The sequence below is a fragment of the Haemaphysalis longicornis genome, unplaced genomic scaffold (genome assembly GCF_048455015.1).
Source record: "Haemaphysalis longicornis isolate Haplotype H1 unplaced genomic scaffold, Haemaphysalis longicornis Haplotype H1 scaffold_1, whole genome shotgun sequence".
Lineage (NCBI taxonomy): Eukaryota > Metazoa > Arthropoda > Arachnida > Ixodida > Ixodidae > Haemaphysalis > Haemaphysalis longicornis.
In genome coordinates this window covers 6,850,063-6,864,945 of record NW_027526203.1, presented here as the reverse complement: position 1 = coordinate 6,864,945, position 14,883 = coordinate 6,850,063, and the positions used below count along the sequence as shown (strand labels likewise).

At 43.2% G+C, this 14,883-nt stretch overlaps 1 pseudogene; it reads right to left on the bottom strand.

The window, feature by feature from the left end:
- Nucleotides 1–13,180: 13,180 nt before the first annotated feature.
- LOC144163100 (uncharacterized) lies at nt 13,181–14,426 on the bottom strand (annotated as a pseudogene).
- Nucleotides 14,427–14,883: the final 457 nt, after the last annotated feature.

The window sequence follows — 14,883 nt, the reverse complement described above, 5'->3', positions numbered from 1 at the left end:
TAAAGGTCTCGATGAGGGGAATCACGGGGGACAAATTAAAAATTGCTTTCTGATTATAGTCCCCAGATGTCACGTTAGTCACGAGTTGGGTTAGAAGTCAATATGGTGCGACTAGGGCTCGTGAGGTATCAAATCAAAGGTCTCGGTGAGGGGAATCACGTGGGACAAATTAAAAATTGCTTTCTGGTTATAGTCACGAGATAGCCACGTGAGTCACAAATTGGGTTACAAGTGAAAGTGGTGCCACTAGGGCTTGTGAGGTACCAAATCAAAGGTCTCGATGAGGGGAATCACGTGCGACAAATTAAAAATTGCTTTCTTGTTATAGTCATGATATAGTCACGTGAGTCACAAAATGGGTTAAAAGTCAAAGTGGTGCAATAGGGCTCGTGAGGTATCAAAATAAAGGTCTCGATGAGGGGAATCACGTGGGACAAATTAAAAATTGCTTTCTGGTTATAGTCACGAGATCGTCACGTGAGTCATCAATTGGATTAAAAGTGAAAGTGGTGCAACTAGGACTTGTGAGGTATCAAATTAAAGGTATCGGTGAGGGAAATCTCATGGGACAATTAAAAATTGCTTTATGGTTATGGTCACGAGATATTCACGTGAGTCATAAATTGCATTAAAAGTGAAAGTGGTGCCACTAGGGCTTGTGAGGTATCAAATTAAAAGTCTCGATGAGGGGAATCACGTGGGACAAATTAAAAATTCCTTTCTTGTTATACTCATGAAATAGACACGTGAGTCACAAATTGGGTTAAAAGTCAAAGTGGTGCCACTACGGCTCGCGAGGTATTAAAATAAAGGTCTCGATGAGGGAATCATGGACAAATTAAAAGTCGCTTACTGGTTATATTCATGAGATGGTAACGTGAGTCACAAATTGGGTTAAAAGTCAAAGTGGTGCCACTAGGGCCTCTGAGGTAGCAAATGAAAGGTCTTGATGAGGGGAATCACGTGGAACAAATTAAAAATTGCTTTCTGGTTATAGTCCCGAGATAGTCACGTGAGTCATGGATTCAGTTAAAAGTGAAAGTGGTGCCACTAGGGCTTGTGAGGTATCAAATTAAAGGTCTCGATGAGGGGAATCTCGTGAGACAAATTAAAAATTGCTTTCTGGTTATGGTCACGAGATAGTCACGTGAGTCATAAATTGGATTAAAAGTGAAAGTGGTGCCACTAGGGCTTGTGAGGTATGAAATTAAAGGTCTCGATGAGGGGAATCATGTGGGACGAATTAAAAATTGCTTTCTTGTTATAGTCATGAGATAGTCACGTGAGTCACAAATTGGGTTAAAAGTCAATATGGTGCCACTAGGGCTCGTGAGGTATCAAATTAAGGTCTCGATGAGGGGAATCATGGCCAAATTAAAAGTCGCTTACTGTTTATAGTCATGAGATGGTAACGTGAGTCACAAATTAAAGGTATCGATGAGGGAAATCACGTGTTACAAATTACAAATTGCTTCCTAGTTATACTCATGAGATAGTCACGTGAGTCATAGGTTGGGTTAAACGTGAGTGTGACGTTACTGGGGCTTGGGGGAGATCAAATTAAAGGTCTCGATCTAGAATGTTTTCATACAATCAATTTTTTGAAAAGATAACGAAGGAATATTTTTAAATAAAGTTAGAAAGATCACCAGTTTAGGTGATATCAGTTGATATCACAAGCCGACACAAGTCCACGAAAAATCTGTATTAGGGTAGAGCGCACATTGTGGGCGCGATTTATCTTTGCATAGTACTTGTTTGCTTTCTTTATTTTAAAAACAATATGAAGGGGAAATATTTTAGCTGACACTTTTTAGAATTCGTATTTTTTTGGTGTATTAGTGAACTTTCTTCACTGTTGATGCGGCACTGCTGTCGAGGCCACTCTATTCGCGCTGAATGAGCTCCCGAACCTCGGTTCGCCGCTAAATATCATTCACCTCAAACGTCCTTCGGTGTTGTCGTGTAGCGATGAAACATGGACATTTAAAGCAAATGTTATTCGCTCGAAAGATAATTTGATCTGCCGTCTGGGCGTTGTATAACATATGCTACGCAGTTTCGATCGTAATCCATAGTATTGCTCATAAAATAAAATAATATTGACAAGGTGAATCATTTCTATGGCAGCCGCTTGTGTACCCAAGGTAATGCGGCCTTCGAAGAACACTCCGTGCCAATACATGGCTTGCACACCGTTCGTGCTGGCCTCTCGCATAATGTAGTTGGCCCAAGCGGGGCGCGATGGTGAAGTAACACAAGGGCGAGGAGGGAACGCAGTGAGAACTTCACATGTGTTGCTGTCAGCCCACCCGGGAAAATATTTGTACGGAGTTCTTTCTAAGTAGGGGCTGATTTTTCTGAGCCACTGCAAAAATCGTTACTCGGATTTGGGCATATACTGTTACAGTCGAATGAAGTGAGCCTCAAAGCTAAGCTATGTGATGATGTACAAGATGTCATCCTATAGGTATATTATCCGTTCAAGTTTTCCTTTTCTGATCCCCCTCTATGTAATGCCCTTCGGGGCTTTTAGGGTATTTAAATAAATAAATAAATAAATAAATAAATAAATAAATAAATAAATAAATAAATAAATAAATGATTTATTTATTTATTTATTTATTTATTTATTTATTTATTTATTTATTTATATACCCTAAAATCCCCGAAGGGCATTACATAGAGGCGGATCAGAAAAGCAAAACTTGAACGGATAATATACATAGGATGAGTCTAGTGGAGCTGCAGAAGGACGATCGTTACAATGATAATCATATATCCACTTCTTTGTCTACGCCTCGAATTCATACGGTATTGGAATGAAAGGGGGCGGATGAGTATTCATGTTCTGGAACCACACTTGTGGCAAAAATGGATCTATTGCCCTAAGCGTAAATGCAACTAGGGTGCCATAAGCCCGCTCTATATGGTGCGAATTTACAAACGAATTCGCAGCTGCGGCGTCACAAGTGCGGGAATATGTCGTTTTGCTGCATAAGCTAAAACAATCCAACCCAGTCGAAAAACACAACAGGAATTTCTGTCGCACAACAGAAATTTCTGTCGCACGACAGAAATTTCTGTCGCACGACAGGGATTTCTGTTGGGACTACAGGATGGTCTGTCGTGCGACCGGAAGTTCTGTAGTACAACTACATAAAATTTGTCGTACGACAGGCATTTCTGTCGCACGACAGGAATTTCTGTTGGGACTACAGGGTGGCCTGTCGTGCGACAGAAATTTCTGTAGTACAACTACAGAAAATCTGCCGTACGACAGGCATTTCTGTCGCACAACAGGAATTTCTGTTGGGAATGCAGGATGGTCTGTTGTGAGACAGGAATCTCTGCAGAATGATGACAGAATGTCTGTCGTACGACAGAAATTTATGTAGTACAACAGACATATCTATCATGCGACCTACATTCTGCAGTCCCCACTACAAAAACCTTTGTAATAGAACAACAAAATTTCTGTCGCATGAGACATTTCTGTTGTACTACAGTTTTTGTGCAACACCCTGTAGGCACTACACAAACTTCTGTTGGCCCACAGACTGTCCTTCAGCCACTACATTCAGCATTCCGTAATTATCATTATTATCTGCCATGTGACAGATCATTTTGTAGTCCCTGCAGATTTTTATAGTGTGAAAGAGAAGTTTAGATCCATTGCGAAAGTGTCACATGGCAGACCGTTCAGTATTGCTAAAAAATTTCTTGCTTACCCTGTCGGAAAACCCCGCGTTTTCCAGCATTAGGAGAGCAATGGAATAGCCCGGAAAGAACGGAATACTTAGGAAAACGCCGCGCTGAACGACAGCAACGCGGGGAGGTTGCTGGAGAGCATCGAATAACATGGGGAGTTTGCCTTTGGGGACAGGGCTTTAGCCAATGCGAAGGGGATAGCACGAACGGGATAGTACGGGATGGTATGGTGCCGCTGCTTGGCTGGACACGGGAATGCCGCGCGCCGGTTAAGGGGTGGACTGGTTGTATTCCAGCGCCGCGATCAACGCAGATGCTCCGAAACTTGGTGTTTGCGGCCCGTGCGGTGCAGCAAAATCCCACTTTTTTAGCGTGCGCTGCACGGAAACAATGCTGCGTGCGTGTGACGGTCATCACGTTCAATTGCATTGCAAGCGTCAGTTGTAATGAACGTTTGTTGCATTGCGGCCATTAGCATTCCGGCCGTGTTGGAAAAAACCACACTAAAAAAAAATCACACTAATGTTGGAGCATCTAAGCGTAGCCCCATAATAAAAAAAATGGATACATAGAGTACTTCGGAAATTCCTCGGGTTCTTCGAGTGAATTGCAATTGCATATATTGTACTGTGGACAATGTTTGATAAAAGAATCAGGCAACAAGGGTAGCCCCTCGGCAAAACGGACGCATAAAAAACAAGCAAGATGTGCTTTTTGAAGACGTGGTGTAATAATTGCAGTGCACATTCTGACATGTATTTCTGGGTGTCTTTGAGAGCCCCATTGTTTCAATCTGCGTGCTGTTGTTTTGTTTTGTTTTCTTAGCGAGCAATTTGTTTATTTTAACGCGAAAGATGTGTCCAATCAAGCGAAATAGTTAAAATAAGATTTTTAAAACAGCGAACCAGTTGCCGCTACCTGTGTGAAAAAAAAAAAGAAACGGCGCCAGTGAACTCGCTGCATTGCCGAGATGTGTTAAAAAAATAAATTTAGAAAGAAAGAAAACGCGCGCCTTCCCTCTAGCCCGGCCCTCTGGAAGAAGTTCGGGGAAGCATCGTCACCACTGAAGGCATGTCGCGGTGCGACAGAACTCGCGGGACGGGGAGACCACAATACGAAGAATCGAGAGGGGTCAGGAGGGGTCGCGAAACAACTTCTCGTGATCGGCCGGTTCCCTCCTTACCCTTCCGTTGTTCCCTCCTGCTTTGTTCCTTCCTGCTTTTCGTCTCCCGGTCAAAATTTGCGGTGGCTGCGTTGCCCAGTGACTCGTTCACATTTCACATCGGCGCTTTGCCTAGTTGAAGTTAGGCTTAACTTTTTCGTAAAAACGTGCATCTTATGTCTCCGCGGAGTGTCAGCAGCAACATTTGAAGCTTCGGAAGCTGTGGTAAAAGCAAGATCAGTGGTCCGGATTTCAAGCATCTCGATATGAGGACTCCTCCAGCGACGACTAACCGGGGTGCTTGGGATAATTGGCACTTTAATGTGAGTGAATGCGACGAATCTCGCAGGCAGCGTGATTTCGAATACGTGCGATGTGCTTCGACAATCGACTGAACTTGCAACGATCCCTGCGTGACTTCGGCAGGTATATTGTGTGCGTACTCTTCAAGATAGTGCAGCACCACAGAGACGTGCGCTTTTCGCCACAGGATACCCTTCCACGCCTTGCTGTGCGAATGCAACGGAACAAGGTTCACAAAGGCAAGCATTCCAGCTAAAGATTGACTTTCCATTTTAATTTTAACTTGTGTTTTAATGGCCCTAACTAATATAAGGAACGAATTTTCGAACGGTTATTGTCGATGCTCGTTTAATATTTTTTTTCTATCGGGGAGAATAAATTTGCTTTTATGAACAGGTTGAGCGTCATTGACGGAACGCGATGATGGGACGCGATTTGGCCCTGCTTCCGAAGCACGGCCAAATCAGCTGAAAAGTGCCCAAATGAGTCTGGCTAAATTTTGTAGCGCTACTGAGGTTTCCCTGAAGGAATGACTTCTGTATTTCTTGTTAACAGCTACGCGGGTTTGCAATTACACGGCTATTAAAAAAAAGGCACAGCGCGAGCATCGGCCACGCTATTCGCTAGAGACGGCGTGGTCTCGGGCGTGTTCCAGCGTTACGTTCCAGCGGCTGCTGGATCCACGAGTTTCCGTGTCCGGCGTGTACCAGCGTCCAGGTTCCCGTGAATTTGCAGCAGGCGCAGTTTCGCAAGGCGTGCGGATGAAATCTGTTTTGTACTAAAAGAAATTATAGTTCTGACCGTTTCCAAGTCAGCACGATCATGGAGCATACAAATAACGCGCCACATTTTGTTTTTATATTTGGCATTGAAATAAAAATTATTTGTTTGGTGTAACAGCAACATAAGAGGGCAGTAAAAGCCTCTCCATGACAAAAAGGGAAGCCACGGTAGTGCCCAGGAACAGTGTTGTAAAAAGAGGAAAATAAAATGGATAATCACCGCAAACTGCTTTTTTTTTCGGACTGTGATCAGGCATGTGCAGTCTGCGTAACATCAAACTTTTCTATTGCATGCATGAATGTACCACTAGTTGCATTGCTTAAATGCCTTTTGGTACAGCTTTCTGAAATCAGTTATTCACTGAAAACAATTTCAAGCTTGTACCAGAAAGGCAAGAATGACCCCAAATGCTTATGTTTGTTGGTCATATTTTTATTGAAATTGTTATGCATATCCTGCATACTTCAGGTAACTAATAGAAAAAACATCATGGGAAGTAAATTTCTCATGCCAAACTAGTTGAAATTGGAGACATGCCAGGATTTACTACGAAAACAGACATGACAGGATTTACTACAGACTACAGAACAGGATTTACTACAGACTACAGAACAGGATTTACTACAGACTACAGGGCAGGATTTACTACAGACTACAGGACAGGATTTACGACAGACTACAGGACAGGATTAACTACAGACTGCAGGACAGGATTTACTACAGAATACAGAACAGGATTTACTACAGAATACAGGACAGGATTTACTACAGACTACAAGACAGGGTTTACTACAGACTACAGGATGTCCCATTCCCTCACAGGATCATTCTGTCGTATTTTTCTGTTGTGTTTTTCGACTGGGAAGGGATCGATTTTCGTTGCTGCCGAAGCTACTAAATAATATATTGACAAGGTGAAGCATTTCTATGGCAGCCGCTTGTGTACCCAAGGTAATGCGGCCTTCGCGCAGAACACTCCGTGAAATACATGGCTTGCACGCCGTTCGCGCTGGCCGCTTGCATAATGTAGTTGGCCCAAGCGGGGCGTAACACAAAGGCGAGGAGGGAACGCAGTGAGAACTTCACATGTGTTGCTGTCAGCCCACCCTGGAAAATATTTGTACGGGGTTCTTTCTAAATACGGGCTGATTTTTCTGAGCCACTGCAAAAACCGTTACTCGGATTTGGGCATATATACTGTAACAGTCGAATGAAGTGAGCCTCAAAGCTAAGCTATGTGATGAGGTACAAGATGTCTATTTATTTATTTATTTAGATACCCTAAAAGCCGCAAAGGGCATTACATAGAGGGGGATCAGAAAAGCAAAACTTGAACGGATAATATACATAGGATGAGTCTAGTGGAGCTGCAGAAGGACGATCGTTACAATGATAATCATAGCCACTTGTTTGTCTACGCCTCGAATTCATACGGTATTGGAATGAAAGTGGGCGGATGAGTATTCATGTTCTGGAACCACACTTGTGGCAAAAATGGATCTATTGCCCTAAGCGTAAATGCAACTAGGGTGCCATAAGCCCGCTCTATATGGTGCGAATTTACAAATTAATTCGCAGCTGTGGCGTCGCTAGTGCGGCAATATATCGTTTTGCTGCACAAGCTAAAACAATCCAAGCGATTGATTTTCGTTGCTGCCGAAGCTACAAAATTGTTCCCACAGGTTCAGAGACACAGTTGGAGAAGACGAAGCGAGAAGCGACTTAAGGAGAACCAAAGGGAGAATGGGCTCAAAATACAAGAACAAGTGAACACTCCTAAGATGGCGTTACCAGTTGCACGAAAGAGGTGGTCACAGCCTCTCCTAAACTCTCCTTTTTTGTATGGTGGAATAGTTTACAAATGGTGGTTCCAATATTCAGATAGTTGTGAATAATTGTACCGAGACGACACAAACAGGTATCTGTATATTGGAATACATACATGTCGATTTATTCATTGCACTCTTAAGGAGCAGAAAAGACAGTATAGTGCTGTCACGTTAAAAGAGTAACCCGGCGAAACGTCTTGCAGGGCGCATCATGGCGCTGTTGCGCCGCGCATTCCCTAAGAAAAGGGTGACGTCGCCACGAGTATTCTTGGTGACAGTCATCCTGGACGGCGCATCACGTGACTGCGTTACTCGTTCCCTCGGTGCCTTGCAACATACTCTCTAGAGCATGAAGTCGTTTATAACAAATTTCACTACATGAAAGTCTGGCACTGCAATCAGGTGCCGTCATGGGACTGCTGGAAAAGATTATATTTTACTTCACCGGCCTTTCAAATTCCTCAGCTTCGTGATTGACAACTCTTTTCCCAACGGTGGCTCGAGTTTCTTTTCCCCCTAGCAGCACGACGCTCCCTATCCACTACTTTGGAGCAAGGACTGCTTGCTTTCTTGAGGCGCTGTGTGTTGCTTTTTTGAGGGGCTGTTAATTCGCGGCAAAGAGTTATAGAAAAAAGAGCTTTGAACAGATGGAGCGAACGGAGGAGAGTCGGATCGAATTGAGCAAACTTCGACTGCATCTATGGTGGTGGAGGGGGAGCGGAAGAAACCAGGGTGGGGGGGGACACAAGGGGGTTTTACAGGCTCGGATGGCAGAAGACTACTGTCTTTCGATGGCATTTGCAGCAAAGGACGGAGATATAGGGCCTTTTTAAATTCAAATTATGGGAGTTTACGCGCCGCGGCTGTGCACCTGGGCCACGAGGGCTCTGGATTACTTTTGACCACCTGGGGATCTTTAACAAGCGACGAAATCTCGACATACGAGCGTCTTTTTTTCTCCTGTATATGAAAAGCAGCCATCATGGCCGGAATCGAACACGCGTCCTCGGGCTCAGCAGCATAACTCAGCCACTGCAGCTGCTGGTATTTTCCGTTACTGTTGTAAGACTGATAGGGGATGTAAAGCTGCTTCCGAAGCGCGCTGGTTGGTCATGTGTACATTTGATTACTACCATAAAAACGTAAATCACCATAGATGAGTTTACCATCCTGGTACATTACTGTGGTGGTGCTACGTACGTTGCTCCCCATGGCATATCAGCCACAAGTAACAAAGTATCAATAACGAAAGAAAGCAAATTAATATATTTATTTCTTATATATAAGACAAAAGCGTCATTTCGAATTGCAAGGAGTTGCCACCTCAGTAGAGTTGTAAGTTTCCATCAGTAGTGAAGGGCGTGAAAAAAATTTTCCTTTCATATTTTTTTAGAAAAATATCGAAAATAGAAAAAACACGATTTCAAACATATTAAAAGCTCGACATGATTTTAAAGGGCTGCCGAAGAGCTTTTCAAAACATTTGTTGGTGGCATTCCTTTATAGTTTTCTTGACACCGAATCAGGAAAAGGCGTTCATTGCTTGTGAAAATACACCCAAACAGCCTTTTTATTTTCGCGAAAGCAAACGACCCCTGCCCATTGTGCGATAAGAGCAGTGGCTGCCTTTCGCGATCGGGCCCCGGTAGGTAACGTCCTATTCGGAAGCCCCGGAGCTGCGTCGACCACTCAGTCTGCAGAACACATTCTGTTCTCATTCAGAAACGGGTCAGAAGTCCCCAGTAAAATTGAAGATGCAAAAAATCTTCCCTTAGAATAGGGGAGCTTGAAGGAAGCACAAACTGAACAAGTCTGCTCGCGGCGAGCTTAGAAAACGAATTTTCCTCGAAAGACATATGGCTGACTTTGCATTTTGGGATGCAGGGATCTTGTGCAGATGGATTGTCGCTTTTACTACCAGCGCGAACACATATTTCTACCACAATTTTCAACACCCATAAGCCCCTTTCTGGCATGTGCAACTTTCTTTTTACATTCGGGAGGGCCATAATAAGCTCTAGGGCATCACTTTGACTTTTAACCCAATCTATAACTCACGTCACTATCTCATGACTATAAGAAGGAAGCAATATTTAATTTCTCCCACATAATTCTCTTAATCGACACCTTTAATTTGATACCTCACAAGCCCTATTGGCACCAATATCACTTTTAACCCAACCTATGACTCATGTGACTAGCTCGTGACTATAACCAGGATGCAATTTCTAATTTGTCCCATGTGATTCCCCTCGTCAAGACATTTAATTTGAAACATCACAAGCCGAGTGGCATAAGTTTGACTTTTAACCCAATCTATGACTCACGTGACTATCTCATGACTATAACCAGAAACGATTATTAATTTGTCCCCTATGATTCCCCTCATCGAGACCTTTAATTTGATGCCTCACAAGCCCTAGTGGCATCACATTGACTTTTAACCCAATCTATAACTCATGTGATTATCTCATCGCTATTACCAGGAAGCCATTTCTAATTTGTCCCCCATGATTTCCCTCATCGAGACCTTTAATTTGATACCTCACAAACCCTAGTCGCATCACTTTGACTTTTGACCAATTCTATGACTCCGACACTATCTCATGACTATAACCAGAAAGCTATTTCTAATTTGCCTCCCATGATTCCACTCATCGAGACCTTTAATTTGATACCTCACAAGCCCTAGTCGCATCATATGACTTTTAGCCCATTCTATGACTCCGTGACTACTCATGACTATAACCAGGAAGCGATACCTAGTTTGTCCCCCATGATTCCCCTCATCGAGACATTTAATTTGATAGCTCACAAGCCCTAGTGGCATCACTGACTTTTAACCCAATTCGTGACTCACGTGACCATCTCATATTTATAACCAGGAAGGGATTCTTAATTTGTCCCACGTGATTCCCTTCATTGAGACCTTTAATTTGATGCCTCACAAGCGCTAGTGGCATCACATTGACTTTTAACCCTATCTATGACTCACGTGACTATCTCATGACTATTACCAGGAAGCAGTTTTTAAATTCTCTCACGTAATTTCCCTCATCGCGACCTTTAATTTGATACCTCACAAGCTCTACTCGCATTACTTTGACTTTTAACCCAATCTATGACTCACGTGACTATCTCATAAATATAACAAGGAAGCGATTTCTAATTTCTCCCACGTGATTCCCCTCATCGAGACCTTTAATTTGATACCTCACAAGCCCTAGTCGCATCCCTTTGACTTTTATCCCAATCTATGACTCACGTGACTATCTCATGACTATCACCAGGAAGCGATTTCTAGTTTGTCCCCAATGATTCCCCTCATCCAGACGTTTAATTTGATAGCTCACAAGCCCTGTAGCATCACTTTGACTTTTAACCCAATCTATGACTCACGTGACTATCTCATGACTATAACCAGGAAGCGATTTTTAATTTGTCTCCCATGATTCCCCTCATCGAGACCTTTAATTTGATACCTCACAAGTCCTAGTCGCATCATTTTGACTTTTATCCCAATCTATGACTCACGTGACTATTTCATGACTATAACCAGGAAGTGACTTTTAATTTGTCTCTCATGATTCCACTCATCGAGACCTTTAATTTGATACCTCAGAAGCCCTAGTCGCATCACTTTGACTTTTAACCCATTCTATGACTCCGTGACTATCTCATGACTATAACCAGGAAGCAATTTCTAGTTTGTCCCCCATGATTCCCCTCATCGAGACTTTTAATTTGATAGCTCACAAGCCCTAGTGGCATCACTTTGACTTTTAATCCAATTCGTGACTCACGTGACTATCTCATATTTATAACAAGGAAGCGATTTTTCATTTTGTTGTCCCCCATGATTCCCCTCCGCGAGACCTTTAATTTGATGTCTCACAAGCCCTAGTGGCATAACATTGACTTTTGACCCAATCTATGACTCACGTGACTATCTCATGACTATTACCAGGAAGCAGTTTTTAATTTCTCCCACATAATTCCCCTCATCACGACCTTTAATTTGATACCTCACAAGCCCTAGTCGCATCACTTTGACTTTTAACCCAATCTATGACTCACGTGACTATCTCATGACTATAACCAGGAAGCGATTTCTAATATGTCCCCCATGATTCCCCTCTGCGAGACCTTTAATTTGATACCTCACAAGCCCTACTGGCATCATTTTCACTTCGAACTCAATCTATGACTCACGTGATTACCTCATGACTATTACCAGGAAGCAATTTTTAATTTCTCCCACGTGATTCCCCTCATCGAGCCCTTTAATTTGATACCTCAGAACCCCTATTGATATCACTGACTTTTAAGCCAGTCTGACTAATCAATAATTACCTAATTAACCTAAATTAGGTAATTAACGTTCGGGCCCTGCTGCCTGGGGAAAAACTCGGGGCAAGAAAAGACAGCGCTCGCGCTCAAAAAAAAAAAAATAACGTGCCGCTGCTGTGGGCATCGCGCCCACAGCTGCGGCACCTTCTTTTTTTTTCGTCTATAACTTCCATTTTCCGCCACTACTGCAAAAAAAATGGCGCTAGTGTCGCGCGGCAAACTCCAGGTTCCGGTCCCTCATCGTGCTGCAAGCAGACACTCTGAATTTGATATCCGCTCAGTGCTTTGTTCTACGCTACAACGGCACCTATTCCCTTGTGGAAAATTGTTTATCGCTACTAAGGGAGACGGAGTGGCCTCGACTAAGCCAGCCCGCCTCTGCGACAGTCAACTTTAAATTCATGCTTATGACAGGTTTGCTCCGTCCTCAGCCCACAGGATTAATACACGTATTTCATATTATTTTACAAAAGGACTTGAAAGAACTTTCACAGACCCCTTTTATGGTATTTAAATATAGTAAAACGTTTTAGCTTCTCGTTAAAATCACTTTTGAATAAAGGCCATGATTTTATGTTTGCCTTTGTCCGCTGGCGCGACAGTGGATTATAAAAGCTTTCAATTCATTCCAGAGTATTTTAGGAGCTGTATTAACTCTAAATTAGCATCCTTCTGTATATATTCCGTTCGAAGTCTGTTGAATGTGAAATTATGTCTTCTTTCCTGTGCATGTGGAAATAATGAAAATGCTGGGTATTGTGCTTACAATGAAACGTGCGTTTATTAACTGAAGATCTACAATCTCTAAAAGGTCGGTACATTTTCTGATAAAGCAGAACAATTTTGCCTGGTTTATTAACTGAAGATCTACAATCTCTAAAAGATCAGTACATTTTCTAATACAGCAGAACAAATTTGCCTGCAGTATAAGGTAAAAAAATGGAGGTGCCATGGTCCTCAAAGGCGTACAACTTTTCTGGAGAGGGGCTTGTGTGACAGCCTTACCAGACGTTGCACAGTGGCACTCCCATTCCCTGCCCAGTTAGCTAGTTGTGGTCGAAGCAGCTTTTTTAATAAAAACATCACAGAGGTGGTTCGTGTGCTGAGCGCTGCTCGAGCCACACCGTAGTGCAGGGCAGGTAACAAAATGTGGGAGGAGGGCTGAGTGAAGAAGTTTACACAGATTTCCACTTCTTCGAACTTCAGTGTCTTTTATCACTTCACTGACAAAGTCACGTGTGAGTTTGCAAATTTTCCCGATCTCCATGTTTGGATACCGAAGTTGTCCGTTATCAATTTTCTTTACTAAATCGTAGATGCTGCTACACGGTTTCAGCACTTGCAGGAGAACCTTGCATGATTCGCAGGGCAACTGCAAATAATAAAATCAAGCCAAGTAAAATTTGCATCAAAAGTACTATGCAACGAAGTATGTAGGCTCCTTTGCTTACTTCGCTTAGCTAAAAAATATCTAAATTTCGTAACAGTGGGGAATGGAACATCCTGCGGCAAAAAGAGTGGCATACACGTATATCTGGTGTGGACCCTTACAGTGGTCGCACACCGGCGGGGCGGGACCCGCGTCCTGATTCGGGCCGGAACCCTGGCTCCGGGCTGACCAGAGTTTTTCCTCACTCGAGGTCAGCCTGGAACCCTGCCCTTGGTTTTTAGTGGCGAAAGGTGGGGCAAAAGGAGAAAAATATGAGAAAGAGGGAGAACTTCTGGTTCACATATTATGGTTAACATTCGGGGAAGGAGAAAGTGAAGTGAACATTGTTTATGACTGGCTGACGCGCTAGCGCCGCGTTCGAAAGAATGCAGTAAATAGTGCAAAGTTTAAAAATAAGCGTCCTTACCTTCTCCTCACATGCACGCGCGATGTATCCGGCCAGATATGCTAGGGGTGCTAGTTCGAGGTCATCCGGCACAGCAAGCGAAACATTTAAGACTTCCAGCTCATAGGAAAGTCGCTTAGCACCGAGGACGACTGCAAGTGGCACGGCCGTGGTGTTGCCTTCTCGGGCTTTGAGTTGTAGAGGTGCATTTATTTCGGAGCTATGGGGAGCGTTTCCATTCTCCACCGGGTCGCTGTTCAAGGCACGGGTCAAGACAGTAGCGAAAGCTGGAAAAAAGTTTCTTTGATACCTAAGTCAATACACATATACGTAACTGCGATAAAAATATAAAGGTGAAAAAAGGAAAATCTACTTGTTGTCTAATAGATGTTGAATCAATGCCACAGTTGACCTCGTGGTCATTATCGTTGCCTCGCATGTTTCTTTCGTCATTTTCTTTTTTGTTTTGCCACCAGAAAGCTGGATCTCCTCGATGTATGTGACGAAGTCTACTTCTAGCCACAAAAGACGGTCGTCGTCGATGAAGTAGAGTGGTTCTTCACTTTGACCGCGCGGCTTCACAGCACCAGTATTGTGAAGGTCATACCACTTCGACACCATTTTCATGAATCTGATGGTGGGCAAACAGTCCTGAAATTCTGTCGCATCAGGGTGGCATTGCAGGTTTTCTCGTAGGAACTCTAGCGTTGCTATTACGACTGGGGAGAAACCTTGCGTAGCATTTGACACTTTCATCTTTTCTAGGTTGTTCGGTTCAACGTGTGACTGTGTTAGGAACCTCACTGGCTTTACAAGTAGCTGTGACTGAATGCTGAGTAGCTTCTTCAAGTACAGTCCACCTTGAATTAGATTATCTACGTCCATCATCTCTCTTTCCACAAGATTATTT